This window comes from Delphinapterus leucas, chromosome X (genome assembly GCF_059928025.1).
Source record: "Delphinapterus leucas isolate spDelLeu-1000000601 "Yukka" chromosome X, BTC_Dleu_Yukka2, whole genome shotgun sequence".
NCBI lineage: Eukaryota > Metazoa > Chordata > Mammalia > Artiodactyla > Monodontidae > Delphinapterus > Delphinapterus leucas.
In genome coordinates, this window is record NC_143150.1 from 73,330,239 (window position 1) to 73,348,636 (window position 18,398).

Genomic DNA, 18,398 nt, shown 5'->3' on the forward strand with positions numbered 1-18,398 from the left:
ATGCACATGGGAGGGAAATAACAGGGGTAGAACTGAAAGAACCTAGGACGGGCCTAGATGTAAGGAATCAAGTAGAGACAGGGCCTGACGAAGGAGGATGAAACTAAAGGGTTCAAATTAGTGACATGGGCACGACTGCCCCTGTGCACCTAGGAACCGTCTTTCCAGAGCCATTCTTTGTTTAGTCCTTGGAGGGTTCAGTGTTCTGTTTAACAAAGAAGGCTAATCACCTACAGATACCTAGTTCACAGCTGATTGGCAGGACCACAATGATTGACACCCTTGAGTGCCAATGAAAGAGCAGCCTGCCAGGCCTAGGCTATCAGCTCTGAGCACCTCTGGAGCTTTCTGTGAGAAGTCACTCAGGCAAGACTCCCTTCTACCCAGCACAGACAGGGTGAAAAAGTGTCTCACAAAGGTCCATTTATCACAGGAGCACAATATAACAATAACTTACCCACACAGTACCCACTGCGCACAAAGGAGAAGTGGTAGCACACCAGGGGTCAGAGGAAGTTCTCCTTCTCCCGCTCTAGATGACACAAGAAATTGGGATGGGGGAAGGGAAGGCACTGGCCTCTAATTGGGCCCCTGGAACAGAATAGCCAGGTGGGGAGGGGGCTGCTTCTCCCCAGAGCTGGTGGGCCCTGACCAGCCTTCTTCCCAGCCTTTTCTCTCTACCTGCTCCCAGGTCAGCAGGGGCTAAGGCCAGAGGGTAAAGGTGGGTCACTTCTGAGGGGACCCAGACTGCCCAAGAAGAGTGAGAGAGTGCTCTCAAACCAGGCAGCGGGGAAGACGAGTTGGAGTAGAGGGAGGGAAAGGGTTTTTCCACAGTGAAATTCCGACAATTAGGCAGAAGTAAAAGTGGGATCCATTTAAAGAGACCAATGTGGTGACACAGGGAGCCTTCTGTTAAGCTCAGATCTTAAAAGGTCATGGGCAAAGATGGAAATGAGAGCCCGTAATTAAGGGTGAATTTACATACCCGTAAGAAGAGTGTCAGGATGGCTGATGCACAGCTTGAGCTGAAGCTTGTCAGGTTTTGCCTGATCCCACCCTCTGTCCCTTTCCTCCCTCCATAGTTGGAGTAATTTTCCTCCCACCTGCAGGCTATATCTGTCCTAAGGCGGGAAGGGTTGAAGTCATCCCACCCTGCACGCTAGAACTCAGGATCAAGTAGTCCCTTTGCCACAGGTCTGAGTCTGATCTCAGGTTTCCACTGAGGCAGTCTCCTTGTTCAGTTCTGATCCCTGGCCTTGTCTCATGTTCTGTGTCTGAGTCCCCCAGTCAGAGACCCGGCCTGACCACCAGTCGCCTGTCAAGGCCTAGGCCCAGTCATGCTCTTTTAGTACACCATCTAGGGAGAGAGTCCTGAGCCCAAGCCCTGACCCAGTGGCTAAGACCTGATGTCTTACTGATGGACTCCTCTGATCCTGCTGCCCACTTGTATTTATAAATGTTTAGATGCCTCTAGTCATGTTTGCCCTCCATTTGGATCCCCGGTTTTCCTATATTATAACCCTATGTCAGTTAGGTGTGCTTTGGGCTGCAAATAATAGACAACTCTACAACCACAGCTTAAATAGATAGATGTTTCTTTGTCTTAGGCAACAAAAGTTCCCTGAGTACGTGGTCCAGGGATGGAAGAGCAGTTCAACAATGCCATCAAGACCCTGGCTTATCATCTCCACCATCCTTAGGCTCAGCTTTCATCTATTTGCTTTTTGCCTCATGTTCACAAGATGGCTGCTGCGGCTCTGGGCCTCCTGTCTGTATTATAGACAGAAAGAAGGGGAAACAGCCACAGGGCAAGATGGCTAAGGACAATGGACCTTCTAGAGAGGCTTTGCTTTTTTAGTCAGAATGGAACACTTTCCCCAGTGATATCTACCTGCACCTCTTTGACTAGAACTGTGTCATATGGACACTCCTAGCTACAGAGGAAGCTGGGAAATCCAATACTTTTAGCTGGCACATTGCTGCTCTGAGCAAAGTTGGGATTCTGTAAGTGAGCAAGAAAGAGAAATCCTTACTAAGCAGGCAACTGGAAGCATCTGCCGTGAACCCCAACCACCAGCTGGTTGCCTGGACTACATTTCCTTTATTACTAAACCCTGCAGATACTGGGCTTTGACTGCTGGACTTGACTTCCTCACAGCAACTACAGCTGGTTGGTTCCACTAGCACAGGATAGAAGAGACCTGCCTGGTTTAACAACAGCACATGTGAAAAAGACCTTGATTTGATTGTAAAGTCAGTGCGAGCCAACAGAGTGATGATGCTGCCAAAAGAGGTAATTCGATTTTAGGCTGCATTAATAGAAGTATAGAACCAGAACAAGAGAAAAGATGGTTCTGCCCTTCTCTACACTTGTCACATCCCACCTGGAGCACTGTGCTCCATCCTGGACATCCCATTTAAATAAGGATACAATGACAAAGTGCACGGTGTCCGAAGGTGAGTCACTAGGCTTGTGCATTAGCAGCCACATCATGTGAGGAACACTTGAAAGACCTGGGCTTATTTGGTCTAGAGGTAAACAGGCCTAGAGAAGGAAGGGTCAGAAGTAATTATTCAAGTTAGGGTTCAGAGCCAGGGGTATTACAGCAAGCAGGGTAGTATCAAGTGATTAAGTGGAAGAGAGAATCAATAACAATAAAAACAAACATTTATATAGTGCTTGGTATGTACCAGGTACTGTTCTAAGCGTTTGAATGTATTAAGTCATTTAATCCTCTAAGACAACGAGATAGGAACTGTTATTGTCTCCATTTTTCCAGATGAAGACAGACAAGTTAAGTCACTTGCCTAAGGTCACACAGCAAGTGGCTGAATTTGAACACAGGTGTTCATGCTCACCTTACCTCCTCTTGGAAGAGGGTTGGCGATTCTGGGTAATTGCCTAGATTTGAACACCAGAGAGCATTTGCAGCTTGCTTGATTGTTCAGCTGTGGTGAGTAAGTTGGCACAGATGGGGCAGAGAGATATAGGGCCCCATTTTAAGACCTCTAACTCAGGGGATTCCTCTTAGATACTTTGATACCTTCTCAGTCCAAACCAAGAGAAGTAAATGTCCACATCTTAGCCCACCTTGGGCTTTCCCTCTCTTCCAATTTCTAGCGTGAGGAATCCAACCTCAATCCTAGGTAATTGACAGAGTGACCTCACCCTAGACTCTTCCACTCTAGGCTGAAAAGGTAGAGATGGTCAGCCGCCTCTGGGGTCACCACTACCCTAGGGCCTGCAGCTCTTGCGGCTGCTACCAACCCAGGCCAAGAGAGCTGGTTTTCTGGCCACCAGGCCCAGAGTCTGATAACTCCTCAAAGATACTAGGACTAAATCCACCCTGACCCACATTTCCCAAAGTCATCAGTTCACTCCCACAGTGTAAGCCTCACTTCCACCCTCCCACTGATTTTCACATTACTATCAGAGTAGTGATAATACTACTATCCAATCCATCCTTCCAGTTTTTCTCCACCTTCCCGAGTCTTCCACCAGAGCCCTCTTGACCAGCTGCTCCCTAATCAGCATTCTCAACTTCTTTTACCTAACAGAAACCCAGTTCTACCCAGAGGGCTCTGTTCCCCCTGCTGCCTTCTATGTGAAGGCTGCTTGTTGTCTTGTCCAGTATTTTAGGGTCAGGAGGTAGGGTAGGTGTCTTCCTTGCTCCCCACTACTACTTCTAGACCATTTGTTTTCCTCCCTCTTGCAAAAACTACAGCTCTTTTGAGACTCACATCATGTTGATATATCACTCAATCCTGTTCATTGCTGTCACGTACAGACCTCCTGGTCATATCCTCCATAGTGAGTTGAAGTCCTAACCCCCATTACCTGTGAAGGTGACCTTATTTGGAAATAGGACCTTTGTAAATGTAATAAAGTTAAGAGAAGGTCATACTGGATTAGGGTGGGTCCCTGACTGGTGTCCTTATAAGACAAGGGAAATTTGGACACAGAGGCAGGCAAAGAGGGAAGACAGACGGCCGTGTGGCGACAGAGGCAGATACTGGAGTGATGGGTCTACAGCGCAAGTCAAAGGATGCCAAGGATTGTTGACAATCACCAGAAACTAGGAGAGGTGCATGGGATAGATCCCCCTTAGGGCCCCTAGAAGGAATCAACTCTTCTAACACCTTGATTTAGCACTTCTGGCCTCCAGAACTATTAGAGAATAAATTTCTGTTGTTTTAAGCAAACCATTTTGTGGTAGATGCTCTTTGTTGAACTGCTCTTCCATCCCTGGACCACGTACTCAGGGAACTTTTGTTGCCTAAGACAAAGAAACACCTATCTATTTAAGCTGTGGTTGTAGAGTTGTCTATTATTTGCAGCCCAAAGCACACCTAACTGACATAGGGTTATAATATAGGAAAACTGGGGATCCAAATGGAGGGCAAACATGACTAGAGGCATCTAAACATTTATAAACATTTTGTTAGAGCAGCCCTAGGAAATGAATACATGCTCTTTCTCAATGAAGACTTTGGTTTCTGTCTCACTGGCTTTCATTCTCCCCACTGCAAGTCCTGCCATCATCCTAAGAGACTTCAGTGTCCATGTCGATGATTCAGCCATTACTTGGACCTCCTGCTTCCTAAACATCCTCATCTCTTTCACTCCACCTGAGCCACCTACCTCCATTGTCACAAACTGGATCTGATCCACTATAAATCAGCAATCTCAACTGAGCCCTCAATACTGTTTCATAATCCTACTAGGTACTAAATTGTTTTAGTATCTCTCACTCTCCAGAATGACAATTTCAAATCTTCTCCACTCTTTTCTTAAACCTCCAACCCCCGTGTCTCCTCTCTCTCTCTCCCATAGCAGATGACTATGAGAGATAACCTCATCATTTACTTTATCAAAAGATTGAAGCATCAGGCAGGGCCTCTACTTCCCACATTACCTCATCAACATCCTCTGTAGGACTTTCCTCCTGTAATGGTGGGGGAGGTGTCTCTTTTTCTCAGAGGGCCATTCCTTCCACTGGTGTTTTTAGCCTATCCCCTCCCTCCTTCTCACACTATTAACAATACCTTTTCTCTCCTATGTATTCAACCTCTTTCTCTCAACTGCACCCTTATCAGTAGCAGGTAAAACAGTCTCTACCATCTTAAAAATAATGTCACCCTCAACTCCACACCCTCATGCAATTATCAGTCATTCTTCTCCCCTGCCAGAATAAACTCAAAAGAGTCGTCTACATTAACTCCTCAGTCTACTCCAAACATGCTTCCTCCCCATCACTACCCTGAAAGTGCTTTCACTCAGGTCACCAATGACCTTCATACCATTAAATTCAAAGAATTCTTTCAATCATTATCTTACTTGGCATCTCAGTGGTATTTGACATTATTGACTGCTTCCTCTTTATTGAGACACTTTCTTCCATTAGCCTCTTTGTTCTTCTCCTACCTCTCTGAGAATGCCTTATTGGTTTCCTTTGGGGGCTCATTTTTCTCTAACTGGCTTTTCAATGTTGGAGTTCCTCAAATCTGCATTATATTCTCCCCTTATACTCTTTCACTAGGAAATCTTGTCTATGATCATGTTATGTATCCCATATTTATATCTCTACTGAGATGACTGAAACACAACTCAAGTTCAATACACCCAAGACCAAACCTAGGATCTCCTCCTTGAGATCTGGTTCTTTACCAGTGTCCCCTTTTTTGCAGTGAATGGAATCTCCAACTACCCAGTTATGCAATTCAGAAACCTAGGAGTTATTCTCAGCAATCCCTCTCCCTCATATCCAATCCATCACTAAGTTCTGTTTTACCTCTTAAAGAGTTTCTTAGTCCATCCACATCTTTCCAATGACACTGCCAGCCACCACCCTTGTCTACTTTCCTGTCATCTCTCATTTTATCTATTACAGTAGACTGTTCTCCACATATCCATGCTGCCTTCTCTCCAACCCAGAGTGATGTTTTCAAAAGTTAAATCTGCTTGTGTTATCATCTCGTATAACAATCCTCCAATAATTTCCTATGACTCCTGAAAGAATAAAGAACTATTAATATGGCCTATGAGATCCTGTAAGATCTTGTCAAACTTACATCTCTAGCCTCAGCTCACATCACTTTCTCCCTCATGCTCTATGCTCCAGCCATGCTGGCCTTCTTTTAGTTCCAAATATACCATTCATTGTTGGCCACAGGGCCTTTGCACATGCTTTTTCCACTTACTGGAACACTCTCTCCACTTCCCACCCCCATCTGTTTTGCTTGGCTAATCCTACTTAATACTCAGATCTTAGCTCTAGCATTACTTCCTCAAGGAAGGTTTCCTAGACCAGTCCATCTAGGATAGGTCAGGTTCCTTTGTTATATCTCTCAAAGAAATGTCTTCCTTTCTTCACAGTACTTATCTCAGTTGGGCTTCACCCTTATTTGTGTGATTCCTTGGTTTATTACTGTCTCAACCACTACACTCCAAACTTCATCAGAGCAGGAGCCATGTCTGTTTTTGTTTCTCCCTGTTTATCTAGCAGCAAGTATAGTGCTTAACACATAGATGGTCAGTATTTGTTGGATGAATGAATGAATGAATGAATGAGTAAGCAAGTGGATGAATAGACACTTCAAGTGAAGCCATCCCCTCCCCATTACAGGGATGTGGCTTTGCTCTAACAGATCTGCTAGCATGACTGTGTTTTAATACCAAACATGAACCACACAATGTAGAAACAGAGGGTCTTTCCCTCGTAGTTGCCTCCGGAGGTACTAAATTCTCCTCAGTGAAGGTATCTAAGCAGAAATTGAATGACTTTCTTGTAGTTAAATATCGATAAGAAGAAACTTTTGCCATCCAAGGTTTTATGATTCTAGGGTTTGGTACACAGAAAGTGTAGCTTGAACAAAGAGGATTCAGACACCCTCTGGGATAGAAAAAGGAAAAGACATGGAAGAAACCACTTTAGGATCCTAGCCCCATTGACACCACATTCATTTCCTTCCCTCTCCAAAGAAGTTCTCTTCTAGTCCATATTTGGGAGGACCAGCATTTTTTCTACATTGAGGATTGCTATGGGCGGTGGTTAGAGATTCTTTAACTTCCAAGTCTCTCCCAGTTCTGTCATTCGCTGGCAACCTTGCTTCCAATTTTCAACTTTCCTGCTTAAATTTAAAGCTATTTCCTCTTGCTTCTCATAGTAAGGATGGAAGTACACTGCTCCAGCTATATCCAAAGAGTTCTTAATAAAGGTTATTGTTTTGGGCTGGATATAAGTCCCCACATTTCACAGTACAGAGAATTGAGGTGCCATCTGTTATACTGTATGTGGGCCACTCTTGTTATTCGGATGTTAAGGGCCTTGTAAGGTTGAGCTGTTGTTAGACTGTAGGGGTCAAAGCCATGCCTCTCAGTGTAAGGGACTGGCTCTCACCTAAACTGTGGGTTAATAAATGGTATCAATCATAACCTTGAGGATCACCTGAGAAAACAGTATATTTGTCAGAGAGGGAACCAGGGCTGAGGAGGAGGTCTCTAGGACGTCTGGGAATCAGGTTTCTGTAATATTGGCTGGGAGGGAACCTAGCCCTCAAATACTTCCTCACTGAAGTTGCAGGTGAGAGGTGACCACCCTGTGAACACAGGCCAGGGACAGAGAGGGAAGGGGCCAGGCCTCTGACCCTTTGGAGCCTGGATGTAGTACAGACAGTGTGTCAGTCCCAGAGAAGGGTTAGCCATGGTTGGCTCAGAGATGTTGCTGTGGAAGCTGAGCTGTTTGGGTTTCTGTCATTGCCCCATGCTTCCCCCAGAGTGCTTCAGGAAGCTCTTTGTGCACATGCTTCCTGCTGCCTCTGCCGTGCCCAGGAAAAACCAAAGATTGGCTTCGTTGCCCTCACAGGCCAGAGTGTTAAAAAGAGAGTGGCACATGCCTGGAGCTGGATATGTGGCAGTAGAGTCAATGAGAAGGAAGCAGAGCCCTACCATGGGGCCCACTATAAGGGTCCTGGGAGTGAGAACTTCCTTCCTGCATACCCTCCTTCCCAAGGTCTTCTTTGCTCCAGTCTGAGAGACTCCATGTTCTGTTTTGCTAAAGGAGTGACAGTGGTAAGGTCAGAGTGAGACCTAGGGCCCTAAGGAGAAAGGGGAGATGTAATAGACCAGCGTTGGGAGGCAACCACAGCCTCTTCCCCATGGAGATTCTCTTTTCAGTGCAATGGGTGTCCCATAATGAGGGAAGTGGTTTCTTTATTCACTGGGTAGTTTCTCATGGTTCGACAAGAGACCTATCTATAGAGACAGAAGTAGATTTTCCAGTTGGCATTGGGCAGATGGGGTCCGTCCAGCACTGCTCTTTAGATCCTCTCTGGAGCCAGCCCCCTAGGCTGGGCAAGGCCTTGGTCAAAAGGCTCCTGGTCTGGGATCTGGTGTAGATTGCTTGTGAAGGCCAGAAAGCCCCTCTTTGCAGCTTCCTGCCTCATCAAGCCATAGGGAGCTGCCTAGTGAAGGTGATGAAAGGCAGGACCAAGGGGCAAGGAAGGGCCTCCATCCTCCACAACTCAATACCAAGTTACTGTCTGCCTCACCTTCTGCCACCAGCAGAGCTGAATATAGAAGGGAGCTCAGTGGAGGTCATAAAGCAGCAGAACTGGGCTGAGCAGTAGAGTCCAAGTTACCCTGGATGCTGGTCCATCCGTAATCTGGAACTCTGATGGAAGGAAGACCTGGGTTTCCTAGACTTGGGCTTCTCCCTCAGTCCCTCCCACAACCTGCTCCTGTACCGCTTCTGGCTAGGGGCCCACACCCTGGCATATGCTGCACTTTGGCTCTGTAGCTGTCCTGTCCCCTGGAGGGTCTGTGATTCTCCTCCTTAGTTTTGGGGCATGGTACAGTGATCTAAAAGTTGCCTCTTTCAGCTGGCCTTGTGGTCTCTAGTCTATGGCTCCCACCCTCTTTGGGAAGCAGCACTTTGGCAGTAAAAACAGTACAGACACTGGAGTCAGGCAGGCCTGGTTTTGCCTCCCAGCCCAGCACAAGCCATCACAGCCTATCAGTTTCCCTATCAGCAAAATGGGAAAAATAGCTACTTCATAAGGTTGTTGTGTAGATAAAATGTCATGATGGCTCTAAAGTGTCTGCTACATGGCCCTTAGTATGTATTAGTCCACCCTGAACTGTTCCTTGTAGGACAAGGTAGGCGTTCCCTTTTCGTCTCTCATGGTGTCTTTATTCTGTTGCTTGAGACACATTCCCTAGCAGGTTATTAAGTCTGGCTCTCAGCTAACAAGAAATTCTCAGAGGGAACAATTTCTGTGTATAGCAGAGGCTTGTGGGCTGGGTGCTTGTCTTCATGCCCCTCAGGACAAACATCCTCCGAGATCCAGAGAAAGGGAGTCTCTGTGCCCTTGCTGCTCAGGTATGAGTGGGACAAATGTGTGTGAGGGAGTGTTAGGGGGAAGTGATTCCCACCCTCAGGATAAAGAATGCAGAGGGAGAAAGCCCCACAGACCTTCTAGTGGCTATCTCAGAAAGGAGTCAGGAGATAGAGCCCAACATCTTCATTCTCAATCTCCTCAATCTGGGAACTTTGGAAGATGGAAGCTTTGCCATTTTATGTTCATTCCACTGTAACAATTCACCAAACCTAGTACGTGCAACGTGTTGCTTTTGTTACTTCTGTTTTGCCTTGGTGGTAGTCGACAGAGCTCTCTACCTGAGGGTTATCTTTGGATTTATTTTGGAGGGAGTGCCAGGATGACTTTATCTCACTCTTTAGCCAGCCCAAAGGAGAGTTGTGCTGCACCTAAAAGGATGAGTGCCAATGGCAGCTTTACAGAGGAAAGGAAAGGAGGCTGAATCCCTAGGTCTTCAGGAAGGAAGCCAGTGGATCTCTCAGAGTTGTTATGAACTTCACACATGGTCTGGGAGCTTAGGAGGAAAAGCAGGTGAGGTTCTGCAAGATATCCCTCAGGGAAGCTCAGCGCTTTCAAAGGTTGATCTAAACTCACATCTGGGCCTGTTTGTTGTATCAGCTATGTGGCCTCTTGAGTGGATGCCCTTTGAGGCTCTGATATGTCAGTTATCAGTCTCTCTCTTCCTGTTCTGAAGTCTGAGCTCAGCTCTAGACTATTCCAATAAGGACCTATTTTTCAAGGAGTGCTTCTGGCTTTCAGCTCATTTGTGGGATGTGGATGGCCAATGTCTTCTGAGTTTAGTAACTAATTAAGACTCACCCTCTTCCCCAAGGAATCACTGATGATTCACCCTTTTGGTGTACCCAAGGGGAGGGTGAAACTCTTCTCAGAGTCCCTAAATTGCCTTCGTATAATATCTGGGTACCTTAAATTTATGGACCATAAAAGTAAAAAGGTGGCTTTTCCAAGCCAGAGAAACCAACGTGGTAGACATGGAGAAAAGCCATTGCTACAGTGATCTGGGGGTGAAGTTGAGACAGCTGTTCTGAGCAGGAGTTCTTCTAGGCTGGCACAGCTCAGGCTAGAATATCAAAAGTGGGAGAATGTTTCTATGTGAGAGTCAGTTAGGGAGGGAAAGATTTCTATGCACAGACATAGTAAGGACTGAAATAAATTATATGCAAAGAACTGTCCTCCTCCTTTACTATGCTTTGAACTTCTCTACTGTGGTATTTTGGGTCCCCAAGCCTGTTCTGGTGTTCTGGAGCCTTTCATCTTCTCTGACTTCTCTGGCTGCTCTTTGGACCGCCTCCACCCTCTACATTGGGTTTCATATGATTTGGGCTTCAGGGAGGTGATGCTGCCTAGGACTGAGCTGCCTCGGATTGAGCTGACCCAGCATGACTCTGTGCACAGGAGCAAACAGATTCTAACCCGGGAGTTCTGAGTCTAGGCTAAGGGCTCTGTAAATTAGCCTCTGCTGCCCACCCCCCCATGGTAACTGAGGTTACTTTTTCTCACCTGAGGTGACTTGTGAAAAAAGGCTGTCAGACCTCCAAATTACTGGTCACTTTCCCCAGCCCCTTATAGCTACCTCGACCCTCTCTGCAGTGCTGCCATGAACATAGCTCTCTCTTGGGACAGGGGAAAGACACAACTTGGTCAAGTCCTGAGACTGGTAAGGTTCAGGCCATCACTGAGAGGGGCTGCTGCCCACTTTGGCCTGTATCCAGACCCCCCCCCCCACATCAGGGCTCTTTTAAGGATGTAGGGAGTGAATGGAGAAAGAAGGTGTTCAAGACACTGGGAATGGGATACTTTCTCTCAGAGCATGCTCAGTCTCAAAGTCACCAGCCTGAAGGCCCCTGAGATCCCTGAGCACCCATCTCAAAGTCTAAGAGCATGAGCCTTCCCAAGTATGCCTTGAAGTTAACTCAGGAGCCATGACTTAGCTTCTATTGTTCTTTGCCAGGTAGCTCTGGCAGGGCAGACATGGCCCAGAGCCCAGCTGGCCCACCTTTCACCCTCTGGGCTCTGCACACCTTTGGAAATTAGGGCGTGGATGGAAGAGGAAGCAGGCTCTTGATCTGATGCAAAAGATGTAGGCTTCTCTGTGGACCTCAGGGAAACGTCCCATTGCTCTCAGAGAGAGTACTACTCTACCTACTGAGCTAGAAAATGAGTTCAAGGCCAAGCCTGACCACCCAGACAAGTTTGGAGGGTTTATGCCTCTCTGATTATGAGCTGGCAGAGTAAGGATACCAGTGGCATCCCACCTCCCAGCTTAAGAATTAGGTGGGGAGAGGGCTCCTAGAAATAGATCTAGCAACTTTCATCCTGGGCTCTAAGGCCATCCCTCAGCATGCTGGGAAACCGCTGCTCATTTTCACTTCTGGCTCCTTCCTTCAGGTATTCCTTATATAAATCCTTCCTGTATCCAAGACCCCTACCCCATCCCAGAGGCAGAGCTTGACCTATCTAGGGGCAAAGTTAGAAATCTGAAGTCATAATAATAAAGACCTCTAGATGCTTTATATGTATTATTTCATTAATCCTCATAAAAACCTTGTGAAAGAGGGATCATAATTCTTTTTTACAGATGCATAAACCAAGGCTCAGAGAGGTGAGATTGCCAGAGTCTCACAGACAGGTCGTGGAGGACTATCTGGCTTTTAAGCCAGGATTCTTATAGAATATCACTCTGCCACCTTTTGTTATTTTAGATCCCTTCCTCTTCCTTACTCTTTATATCCTACTAAATGCCAAATTTATAGATTCTACTTTATAAATAGCTTCTATGTCTGCTCCCTCCCCTCTTCCTTTCTCTCCCTCCTCTCTTCCTTTCTCTTGTCTCCTATATTCTCTCTTGTAATTGAAATAAAATTTGCATACAGTGAAATGCACATATCTCAAATGTTATAACTCAGTGAGTTTTTATGAATGTGTACATTGTATTTTTACCACTTTAAATCAAAATATAAAACATTTTTATCACACTTGAAAGTTCTCTCATTTGCACTTTCAGTTAATCCTTGGCCCCCACAGGCAACCATGGATATATTTTCTGTTAGTATTCTAGAATTTCATATAATGGAATAACACAGTATACACTTTTTAGGATTCTACTTATTTTGATCATATAATGTTTTTATATTCTACACGTTGTGTGTATCAGATATTGATACTTTACGCCCCCCCCCTTTTTTTGGTAACAGCTTTATTGAGCTATAATTCACATACTATACAGCTTACCCATAGAAGTGTTCACTGGTTTTTAGTATATTCACAGTCATGCAACCATCACCACATCGATATTAGGACATTTTCATTAATCCAAAAAGAAACTCCAAACCCCTTTGCCATCACCCTTCAGCTCCCCCCACCCGTGCCCCCAGCCCTAAACAACCATTAATCTATTCTGTACCTCTATAGATTTGCCTATTATGAACATTTCATACAAATGGAGTAATATGTTTTTATTGTGACTGACATCTTTCACTTAGCATAATGTTTTCAAGGCTCATTCATGTTTAGCATGTATCAGTAAGTACTTCGTTTCTTTTTATGGCCAAATAATATTTCATTGTATGGATATACAACATTTTGTGCATCCTTTCTTCAACTGATGGACATTGGGTTTGTTCCCACCCTTTGGCTAACATGAATAATGCTGCTATGAATATGCATGTACAAGTCTTTGTGTGGACATGTTTTCATTTTTCTTGTTTCATATGGTTACCCCATGTTTACATTTAGAGTAACTGCCAAACTGGGAATGTCTTAATTTTTCCTTCATTTTTGAAAAATAGTTTTGCCATATATGTTTCTTGGTTGATAATTTTTACTTCTTTCAGCACTTTGAATATGTCATCCCCACTGCCTTATAGTCTTCATTGTTGTTGATTAGAAGTTAGCTGCTAATCTTATTAGGGCCCCTAGCATGTGATGATATGTTTTTCTCTTGCTGCTTTCAAGATTTTCTCCTTGTCTTTGTCATTCAACATTTTGACTATGATGTATCTGGGTGTGGCTCTCTTTGTCTTTATTGTACTTGGAGTTTATCAAGCTTTTCAGTGTGTGAGTTAATGTTTTTCATCAAATTTGGGAATTTTTCAGTCATTACCTCTTTGAGGATTTTTCTGCGCTTTTCTCTCTGTCCTTTCCTTCTGGTACTCCCATTACCTGTATGTTGCTGTATTTAATGATGTCTCACACTTCTCTGAGGCTCTGTTAATTTTTTCTTCTTCCTTTTTTCTCTCTGTTTTTCAGATTGTGTAATCTCTAATGATTTATCTTCAAGTTCACAGATTTTTTCTACCAGCTCTAATTACTCTTAAACCCCTCTAGTGAATCTTAAAGTTCCAGTTATTATATTTTTAGCTCCAGGATTTCCATTTGGTTCTCTTAAAAAATAATTCCTATCTCTTTATTGATATTTTCTATTTGATGAGACATTGCCATCATAGCTTACTTTACTTTTTAAATCTTAGTTTCCTTTAGTTCTTTGAACATATCCATAATAGCTGTTTTGAAATCTGTCTACTAAGTCTGACATCTGTGCTTCTCTACAGGCAGTTCATATTGCCTACTTTATTTCCTGTTTATGGGTCACACTTTCCTGTTGTTTGCACATCTTGTAATTTTTTTGAAAACTGAATATTTTAGATAATATATTGTAGCAACCCTGGATACTGATTCCCCTGGTCCCTTGGGGGCTTGTTTTTATTGTTGTTTGCTTGTTTTCTTGGTTATGGTTTAGTGACTTGGCTGGACTATTTCAGTGATATCTGTTTCACCTACAGTATGCTGCCTATTCTGTCACTCCTCAGAGGCACAGCCTTGGGCAAGTGCATAGTCTCCTTGAATGCCTGGGCTGGTCTTCCTCTGGTATCCCACCCAGTTGTTAGCCTCAACTAATTGCTAGCTGATTTGTCTGTTGTTTGTAATGATGGCCTGGGGATATGAATCACTCCATGGTCTAATCTGATTAAAGTAGATTCCCTTTGTAGAAGCAGAGTGTTAACCAGTGTTTGGGGCCGCTCAGATCCCACATAGGCTCTGTGTCTTTCTGTTAAACTTCTAGGTGGTATACCATTTTGCTTGTTGCTTTGAGTATTCTGGAGCTACTAACCTCCTTTTAATTGTTCACCATCAAGGTCTCCATTGTTTTGAACAACACTCTCAGGCATGAACTTCCCCACACTCTATTCCAAATAATGTCAGTTCCTTTGAAGAGGGCTACAGAGCTCTCTGTTTAAAAATATTTTTTTTCTCTCAGTTTTAGTGAGATATAATTGACATGCAGCACTATATAAGTTTAAGGTATACAACATAACACTTTGATTTACATGCATCATAAAATTATTGCCACAATAAGTTTAGTGAACATTCATCACCTCATATAGATACAAAAATAAGAAATAAAAAAAGATGTTTTACTTGTGATTAGAACTGTTAGGATTAACAACTTTCAACTATAATATACAGCAGTGCTAATTATATTTATCATATTGTACACTACATCCCTAGTACCTATTTATCTTATAACTAGGAGTTTGTACCTTTGGACTGCCTTCATCCAATTTCCTGTCTCCCCACTCCCTGCCTCTGGTAACCACAAATCTGATCTCTTTTTCTATGAGTTTGTTTGTTTGTTTTTGAAGTATAATTGACCTACAACATTGTTTGTTCCTGTTATGCAGCATAGTTATTTGATATTTCTGTACATTTCAAAATGATCACCATGATAAATCTAGTTACCATATATCATTATACAAAGATATTACATATTTATTGACTATATTCCCACACTATATATTTCATACCTGTGACTCATTTATTTTGCATTTGGAAGTTTGTACCTCTTAATCTCCCTCACTTTTTTCTCTCCTCTTCTCACTGCCCTCCCCTCTAGCAACCACCAGTTTGTTCTCTGAATCTATGACTCTGTCTCTGTTTTGTTATGTTTGTTCATTTGTTTTGTTTTTTAGATTCCACATTTAAGTGAAATCATGCAGTATTTGTCTTTGATTTATTTAACTTAGCATAATACCCTTTAGGTCCATCCATGTTGTTGAAAATGGCAAGATTTCATTTTTTTGTGACTGAGTAATATTCCACTGTGTGTACATCTACCTATCTATTTATCTATCTCACATCTTTATCCATTCATCTATTGATGGGCACTTAGGTTTCTTCCCGTATCTTGGCTATTATAAATAATGCTGTAATGAGCATAGGGGTGCGTATATCTTTTCTAATTAGTGGTTTCATTTTCTTCAGATAAATACCCAGGAATGGAATTACTGGATTGTATGGTAGTTATATTTTTAATTTTTTGAGGAACCTTCATACTATTTTCCATGGTGGCTGCACCAATTTACATTCCCACAAACAGTGTATGAAGGTTCCCTTTTCTCCACATTCTTGCCAACGTTTGTTATTTGTTGTCTTTTTGATGATAGCCATTCTGACAGGTATGACATGATATCTCATTGCATTTTTTTTTGTTGTTGTTGTTGTTTTTTTTGTGGTATGCGGGCCTCTCACTGTTGTGCCCTCTCCCGTTGCAGAGCACAGGCTCTGGACACGCAGGCTCAGCGGCCATGGCTCATGGGCCCAGCCGCTCCGCGGCATGTGGGATCTTCCCGGACTGGGGCACAATCCTGTGTCCCCTGCATCGGCAGGCGGACTCTCAACCACTGAGCCACCAGGGAAGCCCCTCATTGCGGTTTTGATTTGCACTTCCCTGATGATTAGTGATGTTGAGCATCTTTTCATGTGCCTGTTGGCTAGCTATATGAATTCTTTGGGTTTTCTTCCTTTGCATTTTTTTTAAAAAATGTATAGTTTATTTTTTAAAAAATGTATTTATTTTATTTTTATGGCTGTGTTGGGTCTTAGTTGCGGCACATGGGATCTTCGTTGTGGCATGTGGGATCTTTCATTGTGGTGCGCGGGCAAGCTTCTCTCTAGTGGCATGCAGGCTTAGTTGCCCCGCGGCATGTGGGATCTTAGTTCCCCAACAAGGGATCAAACCCACGTCCTCTGCATTGGAAGGCGGATTCTTAACCACCGGACCACCAGGGAAGTCCCCCTATGAATTCTTTGGAAAAATATCTATTCAGGTCTTCTGTCCATTTTTTAATCAGATTGTTTGCTTCTTTGACGTTGAGTTGTTGTATGAGATCTTTGTATATTTTGGATATTAACCCCTTATCAGATTTATCATTTGAAATGATTTTCTCCCATTCAGTAGGTGGCCTTTTCATTTCGTTGATAGTTTTCTTCACTGTGCAAAAGCTTTTTAGTTTGATATAGTCCCATTTGTTTATTTTTGCTTTTGTTTCCCTCCCCTGAGGAGACATATGCCCCAAAATATTACTAAGACCAGTGTCAAAGAGCATACTGCCTATGTTTTCTTCTAGAAGTTTTATGGTTTCAGGTCTTACAGTTAAGTCCTTAATCCATTTTGAGTTTATTTTTGTGCATAGTGTGAGAGAGTAGTCCAGTTTGATTCTTTTGCATTTAGCTGTCCAGTTTTCCCAACACCATTTATTGAAGAGGCTGTCTTTTCCCCATTGTATATTCTTGACTGCTTTGTTGTAGATTAATTGCCCATGTAAGTGTGAGTTCTCTGTTCTTATGGTCTGTCTCTCTCTTGGGCAGAAACTCTGTGCCCTTATACAGGAGTTGGGGGAGTGGGCAGTGGCCTGATTCTTCTGCTACTGTGACACTACTACTCTATGAGCAGCGCTCATAGCTGAGGCAGTAGTCACTTTTGAACTTGCCCCTTTACCCTGTAAACAAGCTGGAACAAGGGCATTTGAGACCAAACTTTCTCAGCCTGTCATGCCTGGAGTCAAGCTTCTGCCTTATCAATGGAGATTGGGTTGGGGAAAGGAGACTGGTCCTCTTGGCAGTGTTTGCCCAAAGTAGAGCTTCTGAAATATGAATCTTGGAGGAATGAGAGATGCTGTTGGCTTGCCCCTCCAAAGATGAAACCATAGTGCCAGACTGGGAGCTAGACGAAGAGAGAGGCTTGTCTTCTTGGACACACATGACTGGTGTAGGAGCTGGGGTGTTGATAAGGAAGTGTGTAATGACTCAAAGGCCACAGACTCTGTCACACCTTTTTTCGAATAGATGTTTCTCCATTTGGTGTATACCTTTAGAACAGTTTCCAGAGACTTTAAATGGCTGTTTTAAAAATAATTTTCATCATTGAGATTGTTGTTTCTCTGGGGAGAGGGCTCGCAGCATTCCTCACACTGCAATTCTGGAAGTTAATATCCTTTATTCCTTTTTATTGCTGAGTAATATTCCATAATATTATCATGTACCCTCTACCCAGTTTCCCCCAAGGGTGACAGCTTGCTAAACTATAGTACAACATCATAACCATGGTATTAACATTGTTATAACCCACCAATTTTATTCAGCTTTCCTCAGTTTTGCTTGTATTCATGTGTGTGTGTGTCTGTCTGTCTCTCTGTCTGTATGTGTATGTGTTTAATTCTATGCCGTTTTATCACACATGTAGGTTCATGTATCCACCTCCAAAGTTAAGACATGGAACAGTTCCTTTACCATGAGGATCTCTTATGTTTCCCTTTAATAAACATACCCACCACCCTTCTACCTCCATGCCTCTCCCTAATTCCTGGTGACCACTAATCTGTTTTTTAACTCAATAATTTCATCATTTCAAAAGTGCTATATAGGGCTTCCCTGGTGGCACAGTGGTTGAGAGTCCGCCTGCCGATGCAGGGGACACGGGTTCGTGCCCCGGTCTGGGAAGATCCTGCATGCCGTGGAGCGGCTAGGCCCGTGAGCCATGGCTGCTGAGCCTGCACGTCCGGAGCCTGTGCTCCACAACGGGAGAGGCCACAACAGTGAGAGGCCCGCGTACCGCAAAAAAAAAAAAAAAAGTGCTATATAGATGGAATCCTACAGTAAGTAACCTTGCAGGGTTAACTTTCTTTTCACTCAACATAATTCCTGCAGATTTATCTAAGTAG